The 14,273-nt window shown below is 43.8% G+C and overlaps 10 non-coding genes across 10 annotated transcripts; all 10 read left to right on the top strand.

Annotated features, from left to right (window-relative positions):
• Positions 1–1,655: 1,655 nt before the first annotated feature.
• trnas-aga (transfer RNA serine (anticodon AGA)) lies at positions 1,656–1,737 on the top strand. Its single transcript has one exon. It is a non-coding gene; the product is annotated as a tRNA-Ser (tRNA).
• Positions 1,738–1,815: 78 nt separating this feature from the next.
• Positions 1,816–1,898, top strand: trnal-cag (transfer RNA leucine (anticodon CAG)). Its single transcript has one exon. It is a non-coding gene; the product is annotated as a tRNA-Leu (tRNA).
• Positions 1,899–3,745: 1,847 nt separating this feature from the next.
• Positions 3,746–3,827, top strand: trnas-aga (transfer RNA serine (anticodon AGA)). The gene has a single exon. It is a non-coding gene; the product is annotated as a tRNA-Ser (tRNA).
• Positions 3,828–3,905: 78 nt separating this feature from the next.
• trnal-cag (transfer RNA leucine (anticodon CAG)) lies at positions 3,906–3,988 on the top strand. Its single transcript has one exon. It is a non-coding gene; the product is annotated as a tRNA-Leu (tRNA).
• A 1,852-nt stretch (positions 3,989–5,840) lies between these two features.
• Positions 5,841–5,922, top strand: trnas-aga (transfer RNA serine (anticodon AGA)). The gene has a single exon. It is a non-coding gene; the product is annotated as a tRNA-Ser (tRNA).
• Positions 5,923–6,000: 78 nt separating this feature from the next.
• trnal-cag (transfer RNA leucine (anticodon CAG)) lies at positions 6,001–6,083 on the top strand. The gene has a single exon. It is a non-coding gene; the product is annotated as a tRNA-Leu (tRNA).
• A 1,838-nt stretch (positions 6,084–7,921) lies between these two features.
• trnas-aga (transfer RNA serine (anticodon AGA)) lies at positions 7,922–8,003 on the top strand. Its single transcript has one exon. It is a non-coding gene; the product is annotated as a tRNA-Ser (tRNA).
• Positions 8,004–8,080: 77 nt separating this feature from the next.
• Positions 8,081–8,163, top strand: trnal-cag (transfer RNA leucine (anticodon CAG)). Its single transcript has one exon. It is a non-coding gene; the product is annotated as a tRNA-Leu (tRNA).
• A 3,922-nt stretch (positions 8,164–12,085) lies between these two features.
• trnas-uga (transfer RNA serine (anticodon UGA)) lies at positions 12,086–12,167 on the top strand. Its single transcript has one exon. It is a non-coding gene; the product is annotated as a tRNA-Ser (tRNA).
• A 78-nt stretch (positions 12,168–12,245) lies between these two features.
• Positions 12,246–12,328, top strand: trnal-cag (transfer RNA leucine (anticodon CAG)). Its single transcript has one exon. It is a non-coding gene; the product is annotated as a tRNA-Leu (tRNA).
• The last annotated feature ends 1,945 nt before the right edge of the window (positions 12,329–14,273 follow it).

Here is a 14,273-nt window from a genome sequence, read left to right as displayed (position 1 = left end):
AGCAGGGAGGTAGTTTGCCCATTGGGAAGATGTGGCAGCAACTTCGCTATGCGTGGAATCAGATGTGTGCAAAAATTGTCAAAGAAAACATCATACCCTTGACAAACATTCGTGTCAAAATTATGAAGCAAACATTTCTTACAGAGCAGAAAGACAAATATTTCATGGAAAAATATTGATTTCAAGAGTAAATTTAAGACTTTTGAGTTTTGATTAAACATTAAAACTATTGAAAGTAATTTTCATTCTTTTATGCCTGTGCAAACTCTCTGTAGTCTTTCGTGCTTGATGATGTTTTCATTGATACTTTTCCCACAAAGCTGCTTCTGTAGCAGAGCCGAGGTAAGCACATTGCCGCGGCATCTTAGCGAATGTGCAAACTACCTCAATAAAAGTTCAATAAAAACTTAACTCTTGACTCAAATACATAACTAAACATGGTCTTCAATCAAGACCTCAAGTAGAATCAGGTGTCATAGTGCTGGGTTAAACAAAGACCAACGCCCTTGCTGGCCATTTTCGGGTTAGATTGGGCACCCCTCCTTCATATGGATGCGTTCTTCTTTTTACGTAAGCGATACTCCATCGTGGTCCTGGACATCCACAGAGTATGCTGCGTTTTATTTTTCCTCGAGATCAACAACCAATTGAGACCCAAGATAGCAGGTGACCTGAGTTAACCGTTACTCTACTAATTTAACTGATCAGTTATAGTGCTGCCAAGTTCTGAGTAACAATGAAATCCAGCAAACCCTGTGGCTCTCTAGAAACCTACTGTGTTTAAGGTGATGGGCTCTGTATCCATTGTGTCAAAGTGGCAGTTTTGTCCAAGTGGTTATGAAGGCGATGAACTAGAAATCCATTGGGGTCTCTCGAAAATTCCCTGAGATATCCACGGGAAGGCTTGAATCCTGACCATTTGGGGTAATGAGCTGTCCATATGATTGATATGTGTGGCCTCCCTCAGTATTATGTAGAAATTATTTCAAGGAAATGCCACTCTTCCAGTGAGAATGGCCTGTGTTCACGTCACGGTCTCTTGGAGTCCTAAGGTTTTAATCCCACTTGTGATGCTAATAGAGAACCATTTCCTTTGGATGCAGACCATGGCTCTTCTTGCTGTAATAAGAAAATGGTGGCGTTGCCTAGGACTAACTGAGACGATGGCTCAACTGGATCTTGCTCGGCATTCAGAGACAAGCATTTCCTGTAGGCTGGGGTTGCAATCCCATTCTGAAAATACAGGTGAGCCCTTTCCCTCAGGTAGCGATTACCGCTTTTTTTCGGGACGTGTTTGTGCAGGATAACTTTTCCACCACCGCATGGGAGTTTTAAAGACAGGTAGTCCTGTCCAAGTGTTTTACCCGATTAACTGCTGATCCTTTTGGTTTTCAAATACGGATTCGTTTTCGTTGGGTAGAGACTACGGCATTCGACCACGGCAGAAATAAAGACGTGCTACTTACCTCTAAAGTCTAGGGCTCAACTGGATCATGCTTTCCATTCAGGTTGTAGCGTTTCCTGTAGAGTGGCATTGGAAGCCCAGTCTGACCACACAGATGAGGCTTTTCCCTCAGGGAGTGAATACAGGTTGTTGCTTGATGTGCTCGTCAAGAATACGTTTCTGACTACTCCAGCGGTGCTGAGTTTTGTGGGTAATCGTGGCCGAGTGGTTAAGGCGATGGACTAGAAATCCATTGGGGTCTCCCCGCACAGGTTCAAATCCTGTCGATTACGTGAATTATTTCATTTTTATACTTGATTGCCTTCCACAAACATCTGCGGAAATGGCGTCAACGAACGCCTGTTTGTCCAGTCAGGATGGCCGAGCGGTCTAAGGCGCTGCGTTCAGGTCGCAGTCTCCTCTGGAGGCGTGGGTTCGAATCCCACTTCTGACAGGAAATTGCAACCTTTTCCATTGGGAACAGATGGAACTCCTTCTCACCGACGCTCATTAGTACAGAACTGTTGATATTAAGATTAAAGGCTATCAAATCCAAGCCATCGCTGTGTGGCATGGCTCATAATCCCACTTCTGACACTACCCTTACGCTGCAGTGACATATTGCCAATGTAGATGCTTTGTCTGACGCAGCAGGGGGGTAGTTTGCCCATTGGGAAGATGTCGCAGAAACTTCGCTATGCGTGGAATCAGATGTGTGCAAAAATTGTCAAAGAAAACATCATACCCTTGACAAACATTGTGTCAAAATTATGAAGCAAACATTTCTTACAGAGCAGAAAGACAAATATTTCATGAAAAATATTGATTTCAAGAGTAAATTTAAGACTTTTGAGTTTGATTAAACATTAAAACTATTGAAAGTAATTTTCATTCTTTTATGCCTGTGCAAACTCTCTGTAGTCTTTCGTGCTTGATGATGTTTTCATTGATACTTTTCCCACAAAGCTGCTTCTGTAGCAGAGCCGAGGTAAGCAACATTGCCGCGACATCTTAGCGAATGTGCAAACTACCTCAATAAAAGTTCAATAAAAACTTAACTCTTGACTCAAATACATAACTAAACATGGTCTTCAATCAAGACCTCAAGTAAATCAGGTGTCATAGTGCTGGGTTAAACAAAGACCCAACGCCCTTGCTGGCCATTTGGTTCGATTGGGCACCCCTCCTTCATATGGATGCGTTTTCTTTTTACGTAAGCGATACTCCATCCTGGTCCTGGACATCCACAGAGTATGCTGCGTTTTATTTTTCCTCGAGATCAACAACCAATTGAGACCCAAGATAGCAGGTGACCTGAGTTAACCGGTTACTCTACTAATTTAACTGATCAGTTATAGTGCTGCACAAGTTCTGAGTAACAATGAAATCCAGCAAACCCTGTGGCTCTCTAGAAACCTACTGTGTTTAAGGTGATGGGCTCTGTATCCATTGTGTCAAAGTGGAAGTTTTGTCCAAGTGGTTATGAAGGCGATGAACTAGAAATCCATTGGGGTCTCTCGAAAATTCCCTGAGATATCCACGGGAAGGCTTGAATCCTGACCATTTGGGGTAATGAGCTGTCCATATGATTGATATGTGTGGCCTCCCTCAGTATTATGTAGAAATTATTTCAAGGAAATGCCACTCTTCCAGTGAGAATGGCCTGTGTTCACGTCACGGTCTCTTGGAGTCCTAAGGTTTTTAATCGCACTTTGTGCTAATAGAGAACCATTTCCTTTGGATGCAGACCATGGCTCTTCTTTGCTGTAATAAGAGAAATGGTGGCGTTGCCTAGGACTAACTGAGACGATGGCTCAACTGGATCTTGCTCGGCATTCAGAGACAAGCATTTCCTGTAGGCTGGGGTTGCAATCCCATTCTGAAAATACAGGTGAGCCCTTTCCCTCAGGTAGCGATTACCGCTTTTTTTCGGGACGTGTTTGTGCAGGATAACTTTTCCACCACCGCATGGGAGTTTTAAAGACAGGTAGTCCTGTCCAAGTGTTTTACCCGATTAACTGCAGATCCTTTTGATTTTCAAATACGGATTCGTTTTCGTTGGGTAGAGACTACGGCATTCGACCACGGCAGAAATAAAGACGTGCTACTTACCTCTAAAGTCTAGGGCTCAACTGGATCATGCTTTCCATTCAGGTTGTAGCGTTTCCTGTAGAGTGGCATTGGAAGCCCAGTCTGACCACACAGATGAGGCTTTTCCCTCAGGGAGTGAATACAGGTTGTTGCTTGATGTGCTCGTCAAGAATACGTTTCTGACTACTCCAGCGGTGCTGAGTTTTGTGGGTAATCGTGGCCGAGTGGTTAAGGCGATGGACTAGAAATCCATTGGGGTCTCCCCGCACAGGTTCAAATCCTGTCGATTACGTGAATTATTTCATTTTTATACTTGATTGCCTTCCACAAACATCTGCGGAAATGGCGTCAACGAACGTCTGTTTATCCAGTCAGGATGGCCGAGCGGTCTAAGGCGCTGCGTTCAGGTCGCAGTCTCCTCTGGAGGCGTGGGTTCGAATCCCACTTCTGACAGGAAATTGCAACCTTTTCCATTGGGAACAGATGGAACTCCTTCTCACCGACGCTCATTAGTACAGAACTGTTGATATTAAGATTAAAGGCTATCAAATCCAAGCCATCGCTGTGTGGCATGGCTCATAATCCCACTTCTGACACTACCCTTACGCTGCAGTGACATATTGCCAATGTAGATGCTTTGTCTGACGCAGCAGGGGGGTAGTTTGCCCATTGGGAAGATGTCGCAGAAACTTCGCTATGCGTGGAATCAGATGTGTGCAAAAATTCTCAAAGAAAACATCATACCCTTGACAAACATTTGTGTCAAAATTATGAAGCAAACATTTCTTACAGAGCAGAAAGACAAATATTTCATGGAAAAATATTGATTTCAAGAGTAAATTTAAGACTTTTCAGATTTGATTAAACATTAAAACTATTGAAAGTAATTTTCATTCTTTTATGCCTGTGCAAACTCTCTGTAGTCTTTCGTGCTTGATGATGTTTTCATTGATACTTTTCCCACAAAGCTGCTTCTGTAGCAGAGCCGAGGTAAGCAACATTGCCGCGACATCTTAGCGAATGTGCAAACTACCTCAATAAAAAGTTCAATAAAAAACTTAACTCTTGACTCAAATACATAACTAAACATGGTCTTCAATCAAGACCTCAAGTAGAATCAGGTGTCATAGTGCTGGGTTAAACAAAGACCCAACGCCCTTGCTGGCCATTGTCGGGTTAGATTGGGCACCCCTCCTTCATATGGATGCGTTCTTCTTTTTACGTAAGCGATACTCCATCCTGGTCCTGGACATCCACAGAGTATGCTGCGTTTTATTTTTCCTCGAGATCAACAACCAATTGAGACCCAAGATAGCAGGTGACCTGAGTTAACCGGTTACTCTACTAATTTAACTGATCAGTTATAGTGCTGCACAAGTTCTGAGTAACAATGAAATCCAGCAAACCCTGTGGCTCTCTAGAAACCTACTGTGTTTAAGGTGATGGGCTCTGTATCCATTGTGTCAAAGTGGCAGTTTTGTCCAAGTGGTTATGAAGGCGATGAACTAGAAATCCATTGGGGTCTCTCGAAAATTCCCTGAGATATCCACGGGAAGGCTTGAATCCTGACCATTTGGGGTAATGAGCTGTCCATATGATTGATATGTGTGGCCTCCCTCAGTATTATGTAGAAATTATTTCAAGGAAATGCCACTCTTCCAGTGAGAATGGCCTGTGTTCACGTCACGGTCTCTTGGAGTCCTAAGGTTTTAATCCACTTGTGTGCTAATAGAGAACCATTTCCTTTGGATGCAGACCATGGCTCTTCTTGCTGTAATAAGAGAAATGGTGGCGTTGCCTAGGACTAACTGAGACGATGGCTCAACTGGATCTTGCTCGGCATTCAGAGCAAGCATTTCCTGTAGGCTGGGGTTGCAATCCCATTCTGAAAATACAGGTGAGCCCTTTCCCTCAGGTAGCGATTACCGCTTTTTTTCGGGACGTGTTTGTGCAGGATAACTTTTCCACCACCGCATGGGAGTTTTAAAGACAGGTAGTCCTGTCCAAGTGTTTTACCCGATTAACTGCAGATCCTTTTGATTTTCAAATACGGATTCGTTTTCGTTGGGTAGAGACTACGGCATTCGACCACGGCAGAAATAAAGACGTGCTACTTACCTCTAAAGTCTAGGGCTCAACTGGATCATGCTTTCAATTCAGGTTGTAGCGTTTCCTGTAGAGTGGCATTGGAAGCCCAGTCTGACCACACAGATGAGGCTTTTCCCTCAGGGAGTGAATACAGGTTGTTGCTTGATGTGCTCGTCAAGAATACGTTTCTGACTACTCCAGCGGTGCTGAGTTTGTGGTAATCGTGGCCGAGTGGTTAAGGCGATGGACTAGAAATCCATTGGGGTCTCCCCGCACAGGTTCAAATCCTGTCGATTACGTGAATTATTTCATTTTTATACTTGATTGCCTTCCACAAACATCTGCGGAAATGGCGTCAACGAACGCCTGTTTATCCAGTCAGGATGGCCGAGCGGTCTAAGGCGCTGCGTTCAGGTCGCAGTCTCCTCTGGAGGCGTGGGTTCGAATCCCACTTCTGACAGGAAATTGCAACCTTTTCCATTGGGAACAGATGGAACTCCTTCTCACCGACGCTCATTAGTACAGAACTGTTGATATTAAGTTTAAGGCTATCAAATCCAAGCCATCGCTGTGTGGCATGGCTCATAATCCCACTTCTGACACTACCCTTACGCTGCAGTGACATATTGCCAATGTAGATGCTTTGTCTGACGCAGCAGGGGGGTAGTTTGCCCATTGGGAAGATGTCCAGCAACTTCGCTATGCGTGGAATCAGATGTGTGCAAAAATTCTCAAAGAAAACATCATACCCTTGACAAACATTGTGTCAAAATTATGAAGCAAACATTTCTTACAGAGCAGAAAGACAAATATTTCATAGAAAAATATTGATTTCAAGAGTAAATTAAGACTTTTGAGATTTGATTAAACATTAAAACTATTGAAAGTAATTTTCATTCTTTTATGCCTGTGCAAACTCTCTGTAGTCTTTCGTGCTTGATGATGTTTTCATTGATACTTTTCCCACAAAGCTGCTTCTGTAGCAGAGCCGAGGTAAGCAACATTGCCCGGACATCTTAGCAATGTGCAAACTACCTCAATAAAAAGTTCAATAACAAACTTAACTCTTGACTCAAATACATAACTAAACATGGTCTTCAATCAAGACCTCAAGTAGAATCAGGTGTCATAGTGCTGGGTTAAACAAAGACCACGCCCTTGCTGGCCATTTGTCGGGTTAGATGGACACCCCTCCTTCATATGGATGCGTTTTTCTTTTACGTAAGCGATACTCCATCCTGGTGCTGGACATCCACAGAGTATGCTGCTTTTATTTTTCCTCGAGATCAACAACCAATTGAGACCCAAGATAGCAGGTGACCTGAGTTAACCGGTTACTCTACTAATTTAACTGATCAGTTATAGTGCTGCCAAGTTCTGAGTAACAATGAAATCCAGCAAACCCTGTGGCTCTCTAGAAACCTACTGTGTTTAAGGTGATGGGCTCTGTATCCATTGTGTCAAAGTGGCAGTTTTGTCCAAGTGGTTATGAAGGCGATGAACTAGAATCCATTGGGGTCTCTCGAAAATTCCCTGAGATATCCACGGGAAGGTTGAATCCTGACCATTTGGGGTAATGAGCTGTCCATATGATTGATATGTGTGGCCTCCCTCAGTATTCTGTAGAAATTATTTCAAGGAAATGCCACTCTTCCAGTGAGATTGGCCTGTGTTCACGTCACGGTCTCTGGAGTCCTAAGGTTTTAATCCCTTCTGATGCTAATAGAGAACCATTTCCTTTGGATGCAGACCATGGCTCTTCTTAGCTGTAATAAGAAAATGGTGGCGTTGCCTAGGACTAACTGAGACGATGGCTCAACTGGATCTTGCTCGGCATTCAGAGACAAGCATTTCCTGTAGGCTGGGGTTGCAATCCCATTCTGAAAATACAGGTGAGCCCTTTCTCTCAGGTAGCGATTACCGCTTTTTTTCGGGACGTGTTTGTGCAGGATAACTTTTCCACCACCGCATGGGAGTTTTAAAGACAGGTAGTCCTGTCCAAGTGTTTTACCCGATTAACTGCAGATCCTTTTGGTTTTCAAATACGGATTCGTTTTCGTTGGTAGAGACTACGGCATTCGACCACGGCAGAAATAAAGACGTGCTACTTACCTCTAAAGTCTAGGGCTCAACTGGATCATGCTTTCCATTCAGGTTGTAGCGTTTCCTGTAGAGTGGCATTGGAAGCCCAGTCTGACCACACAGTGAGGCTTTTCCCTCAGGGAGTGAATACAGGTTGTTCTTGATGTGCTGTCAAAAATACGTTTCTGACTACTCCAGCGGTGCTGAGCATTGTGGGTAATCGTGGCCGAGTGGTTAAGGCGATGGACTAGAAATCCATTGGGGTCTCCCCGCACAGGTTCAAATCCTGTCGATTACGTGAATTATTTCATTTTTATACTTGATTGCCTTCCACAAACATCTGCGGAAATGGCGTCAACGACCCCTGTTTATCCAGTCAGGATGGCCGAGCGGTCTAAGGCGCTGCGTTCAGGTCGCAGTCTCCTCTGGAGGCGTGGGTTCGAATCCCACTTCTGACAGGAAATTGCAACCTTTTCCATTGGGAACAGATGGAACTCCTTCTCACCGACGCTCATTAGTACAGAACTGTTGATATTAAGATTAAAGGCTATCAAATCCAAGCCATCGCTGTGTGCCATGGCTCATAATCCCACTTCTGACACTACCCTTACGCTGCAGTGACATATTGCCAATGTAGATGCTTTGTCTGACGCAGCAGGGGGTAGTTTGCCCATTGGGAAGATGTGCAGCAACTTCGCTATGCGTGGAATCAGATGTGTGCAAAAATTCTCAAAGAAAACATCATACCCTTGACAAACATTGTGTCAAAATTATGAAGCAAACATTTCTTACAGAGCAGAAAGACAAATATTTCATAGAAAAATATTGATTTCAAGAGTAAATGTAAGACTTTTGAGTTTGATTAAACATTAAAACTATTGAAAGTAATTTTCATTCTTTTATGCCTGTGCAAACTCTCTGTAGTCTTTCGTGCTTGATGATGTTTTCATTGTACTTTTCCCACAAAGCTGCTTCTGTAGCAGAGCCGAGGTAAGCAGCATTGCCGCGACATCTTAGCAATGTGCAAACTACCTCAAAAAACGTTCAATAAACAAACTTAACTCTTGACTCAAATACATAACTAAACATGGTCTTCAATCAAGACCTCAAGTAGAATCAGGTGTCATAGTGCTGGGTTAAACAAAGACACAACGCCCTTGCTGGCCATTTCGGATTAGAGTGGGACACCCCTCCTTCATATGGATGCGTTTTTCTTTTTACGTAAGCGATACTCCATCCTGGTGCTGGGCATCCACAGAGTATGCTGCTTTTTATTTTTCCTCGAGATCAACAACCAATTGAGACCCAAGATAGCAGGTGACCTGAGTTAACCGGTTACTCTACTAATTTAACTGATCAGTTATAGTGCTGCGCAAGTTCTGAGTAACAATGAAATCCAGCAAACCCTGTGGCTCTCTAGAAACCTACTGTGTTTAAGGTGATGGGCTCTGTATCCATTGTGTCAAAGTGGCAGTTTTGTCCAAGTGGTTATGAAGGCGATGAACTAGAAGTCCATTGGGGTCTCTCGAAAATTCCCTGAGATATCCACGGGAAGGTTTGAATCCTGACCATTTGGGGTAATGAGCTGTCCATATGATTGATATGTGTGGCCTCCCTCAGTATTCTGTAGAAATTATTTCAAGGAAATGCCACTCTTCCAGTGAGATTGGCCTGTGTTCACGTCACGGTCTCCTGGAGTCCTAGGGTTTTAATCGCACTTCTGTTGCTAATAGAGAACCATTTCCTTTGGATGCAGACCATGGCTCTTCTTAGCTGTAATAAGAAAAATGGTGGCGTTGCCTAGGACTAACTGAGACGATGGCTCAACTGGATCTTGCTCGGCATTCAGAGAGAAGCATTTCCTGTAGGCTGGGGTTGCAATCCCATTCTGAAAATACAGGTGAGCCCTTTCTCTCAGGTAGCGATTACCGCTTTTTTTCGGGACGTGTTTGTGCAGGATAACTTTTCCACCACCGCATGGGAGTTTTAAAGACAGGTAGTCCTGTCCAAGTGTTTTACCCGATTAACTGCAGATCCTTTTGGTTTTCAAATCGATTCGTTTTCGTTGGGTAGAGACTACGGCATTCGACCCGGCAGAAATAAAGACGTGCTACTTTACCTCTAAAGTCTAGGGCTCAACTGGATCATGCTTTCCATTCAGGTTGTAGCGTTTCCTGTAGAGTGGCATTGAAGCCCAGTCTGACCACACAGGTGAGGCTTTTCCCTCAGGAGTGAATACAGGTTGTTTCTTGATGTGCTTGTCAAGAATACGTTTTGACTACTCAGCGGTGCTGAGCATTGTGGGTAATCGTGGCCGAGTGGTTAAGGCATGGACTAGAAATCCATTGGGGTCCCCGCACAGGTTCAAATCCTGTCGATTCGTGAATTATTTCATTTTTATACTTGATTGCCTTCCACAAACATCTCGGAAATGGCGTCAAGAACCTGTTTATCCAGTCAGGATGGCCGAGCGGTCTGGCGCTGCGTTCAGGTCGCAGTCTCCTCTGGAGCGTGGTTCGAATCCACTTCTGACAGGAAATTGCAACCTTTTCCATTGGGAACAGATGGAACTCCTCTCACCACGCTCATTAGTACAGAACTGTTGATATTAAGATTAAAGGTTCAAAATCAAGCCATCGCTGTGGCATGGCTCATAATCCACTTCTGACACTCACCCTTACGCTGCAGTGACATATTGCCAATGTAGATGCTTTGTCTGACGCAGCAGGAGGTAGTTTGCCATTGGGAAGTGTGGCAGAAACTTCGCATGCGTGAATCAGATGTGTGCAAAAATTTCAAAGAAAAACATCATACCCTTGACAAACATTCGTGTCAAAATTATGAAGCAAACATTTCTTACAGAGCAGAAAGACAATATTTCATGGAAAAATATTGATTTCAAGAGAAAATTAAGACTTTAGAGATTTGAGTAAACATTAAAACTATTGAAAGTAATTTTCATTCTTTTATGCCTGTGCAAACTCTCTGTAGTCTTTCGTGCTTGATGATGTTTTCATTGATACTTTTCCCACAAAGCTGCTTCTGTAGCAGAGCCGAGGTAAGCAACATTGCCGCGACATCTTAGCGAATGTGCAAACTACCTCAATAAAACGTTCAATAACAAACTTAACTCTTGACTCAAATACATAACTAAACATGGTCTTCAATCAAGACCTCAAGTAGAATCAGGTGTCATAGTGCTGGGTTAAACAAAGACCCAACGCCCTTGCTGGCCATTTTCAGGTTAGAGTGGACACCCCTCCTTCATATGGATGCGTTTTTCTTTTTACGTAAGCGATACTCCATCCTGGTCCTGGACATCCACAGAGTATGCTGCTTTTTATTTTTCCTCGAGATCAACAACCAATTGAGACCCAAGATAGCAGGTGACCTGACTTAACCGGTTACTCTACTAATTTAACTGATCAGTTATAGTGCTGCGCAAGTTCTGAGTAACAATGAAATCCAGCAAACCCTGTGGCTCTCTAGAAACCTACTGTGTTTAAGGTGAGGGGCTCTGTATCCATTGTGTCAAAGTGGCAGTTTTGTCCAAGTGGTTATGAAGGCGATGAACTAGAAATCCATTGGGGTCTCTCGAAAATTCCCTGAGATATCCACGGGAAGGCTTGAATCCTGACCATTTGGGGTAATGAGCTGTCCATATGATTGATATGTGTGGCCTCCCTCAGTATTCTGTAGAAATTATTTCAAGGAAATGCCAGTCTTCCAGTGAGAATGGCCTGTGTTCACGTCACGGTCTCTTGGAGTCCTAAGGTTTTAATCCCACTTCTGATGCTGAAAGAGAACCATTTCCTTTGGATGCAGACCATGGCTCTTCTTAGCTGCAATAAGAGAAATGGTGGCGTTGCCTAGGACTAACTGAGACGATGGCTCAACTGGATCTTGCTCGGCATTCAGAGAGAAGCATTTCCTGTAGGCTGGGGTTGCAGTCCCATTCTGAAAATACAAGGTGAGCCCTTTCCCTCAGGTAGCGATTACCGCTTTTTTTCGGGACGTGTTTGTGCAGGATAACTTTTCCACCACCGCATGGGAGTTTTAAAGACAGGTAGTCCTGTCCAAGTGTTTTACCCGATTAACTGCAGATCCTTTTGGTTTTCAAATACGGATTCGTTTTCGTTGGGTAGAGACTACGGCATTCGACCACGGCAGAAATAAAGACGTGCTACTTACCTCTAAAGTCTAGGGCTCAACTGGATCATGCTTTCCATTCAGGTTGTAGCGTTTCCTGTGGAGTGGCATTGGAAGCCCAGTCTGACCACACAGGTGAGGCTTTTCCGTCAGCGAGTGAATACAGGTTGTTTCTTGATGTGCTTGTCAAGAATACGTTTCTGACTACTCCAGCGGTGCTGAGCATTGTGGGTAATCGTGGCCGAGTGGTTAAGGCGATGGACTTGAAATCCATTGGGGTCCCCCCGCACAGGTTCAAATCCTGTCGATTACGTGAATTATTTCATTTTTATACTTGATTGCCTTCCACAAACATCTGCGGAAATGGCGTCAACGAACGCTTGTTTATCCAGTCAGGATGGCCGAGCGGTCTAAGGCGCTGCGTTCAGGTCGCAGTCTCCTCTGGAGGCGTTGGTTCGAATCCCACTTCTGACAGGAAATTGCAACCTTTTCCATTGGGAACAGATGGAACTCCTTCTCACCGACGCTCATTAGTACAGAACTGTTGATATTAAAATTAAAGGATTAAAGGCTATCCAAGCCATCGCTGTGTGGCATGGCTCATAATCCCACTTCTGACACTACCCTTACGCTGCAGTGACATATTGCCAATGTAGATGCTTTGTCTGACGCAGCAGGGAGGTAGTTTGCCCATTGGGAAGATGTCGCAGAAACTTCGCTATGCATGGAATCAGATGTGTGCAAAAATTCTCAAAGAAAACATCATACCCTTGACAAACATTCGTGTCAAAATTATGAAGCAAACATTTCTTACAGAGCAGAAAGAGAAATATTTCATGGAAAAATATTGATTTCAAGAGAAAATTAAGACTTTAGAGATTTGAGTAAACATTAAAACTATTGAAAGTAATTTTCATTCTTTTATGCCTGTGCAAACTCTCTGTAGTCTTTCGTGCTTGATGATGTTTTCATTGATACTTTTCCCACAAAGCTGCTTCTGTAGCAGAGCCGAGGTAAGCAGCATTGCCGCGGCATCTTAGCAAATGTGCAAACTACCTCAATAAAACGTTCAATAACAAACTTAACTCTTGACTCAAATACATAACTAAACATGGTCTTCAATCAAGACCTCAAGTAGAATCAGGTGTCATAGTGCTGGGTTAAACAAAGACACGACGCCCTTGCTGGCCATTTTCGGATTAGAGTGGACACCCCTCCTTCATATGGATGCGTTTTTCTTTTTACGTAAGCGATACTCCATCCTGGTGCTGGGCATCCACAGAGTATGCTGCTTTTTATTTTTCCTCGAGATCAACAACCAATTGAGACCCAAGATAGCAGGTGACCTGAGTTAACCGGTTACTCTACTAATTTAACTGATCAGTTATAGTGCTGCGCAAGTTCTGAGTAACAATGAAATCCAGCAAACCCTGTGGCTCTCTAGAAACCTACTGTGTTTAAGGTGATGGGCTCTGTATCCATTGTGTCAAAGTGGCAGTTTTGTCCAAGTGGTTATGAAGGCGATGAACTAGAAGTCCATTGGGGTCTCTCGAAAATTCCCTGAGATATCCACGGGAAGGTTTGAATCCTGACCATTTGGGGTAATGAGCTGTCCATATGATTGATATGTGTGGCCTCCCTCAGTATTCTGTAGAAATTATTTCAAGGAAATGCCACTCTTCGAGTGAGAATGGCCTGTGTTCACGTCACGGTCTCTTGGAGTCCTAAGGTTTTAATCGCACTTCTGATGCTAATAGAGAACCATTTCCTTTGGATGCAGACCATGGCTCTTCTTAGCTGCAATAAGAGAAATGGTGGCGTTGCCTAGGACTAACTGAGACGATGGCTCAACTGGATCTTGCTCGGCATTCAGAGAGAAGCATTTCCTGTAGGCTGGGGTTGCAATCCCATTCTGAAAATACAGGTGAGCCCTTTCCCTCAGGTAGCGATTACCGCTTTTTTTCGGGACGTGTTTGTGCAGGATAACTTTTCCACCACCGCATGGAGTTTTAAAGACAGGTAGTCCTGTCCAAGTGTTTTACCCGATTAACTGCAGATCCTTTTGGTTTTCAAATACGGATTCGTTTTCGTTGGGTAGAGACTACGGCATTCGACCACGGCAGAAAAAAAGCGTGCTACTTACCTCTAAAGTCTAGGGCTCAACTGGATCATGCTTTCCATTCAGGTTGTAGCGTTTCCTGTGAGTGGCATTGGAAGCCCAGTCTGACCACACAGGTGAGGCTTTTCCCTCAGGAGTGAATACAGGTTGTTTCTTGATGTGCTTGTCAAAAATTGCCCAGATAGCGGTGACCTGAGTTACGTGTAATGCCATGTTTCCGCCAGAGGACTTGACCACTGGGTCTTCGAGAGTGCTTTCAAACGCATTTGAAAAGTCATCAGTTCCTTATTAGTCCTACAC

Source organism: Anguilla rostrata, chromosome 11, assembly GCF_018555375.3.
Source record: "Anguilla rostrata isolate EN2019 chromosome 11, ASM1855537v3, whole genome shotgun sequence".
Taxonomy (NCBI): Eukaryota; Metazoa; Chordata; class Actinopteri; order Anguilliformes; family Anguillidae; genus Anguilla; species Anguilla rostrata.
The sequence above is the reverse complement of the archived record's forward strand: the minus strand, read 5'-3'. Positions and strand labels throughout refer to the sequence as shown.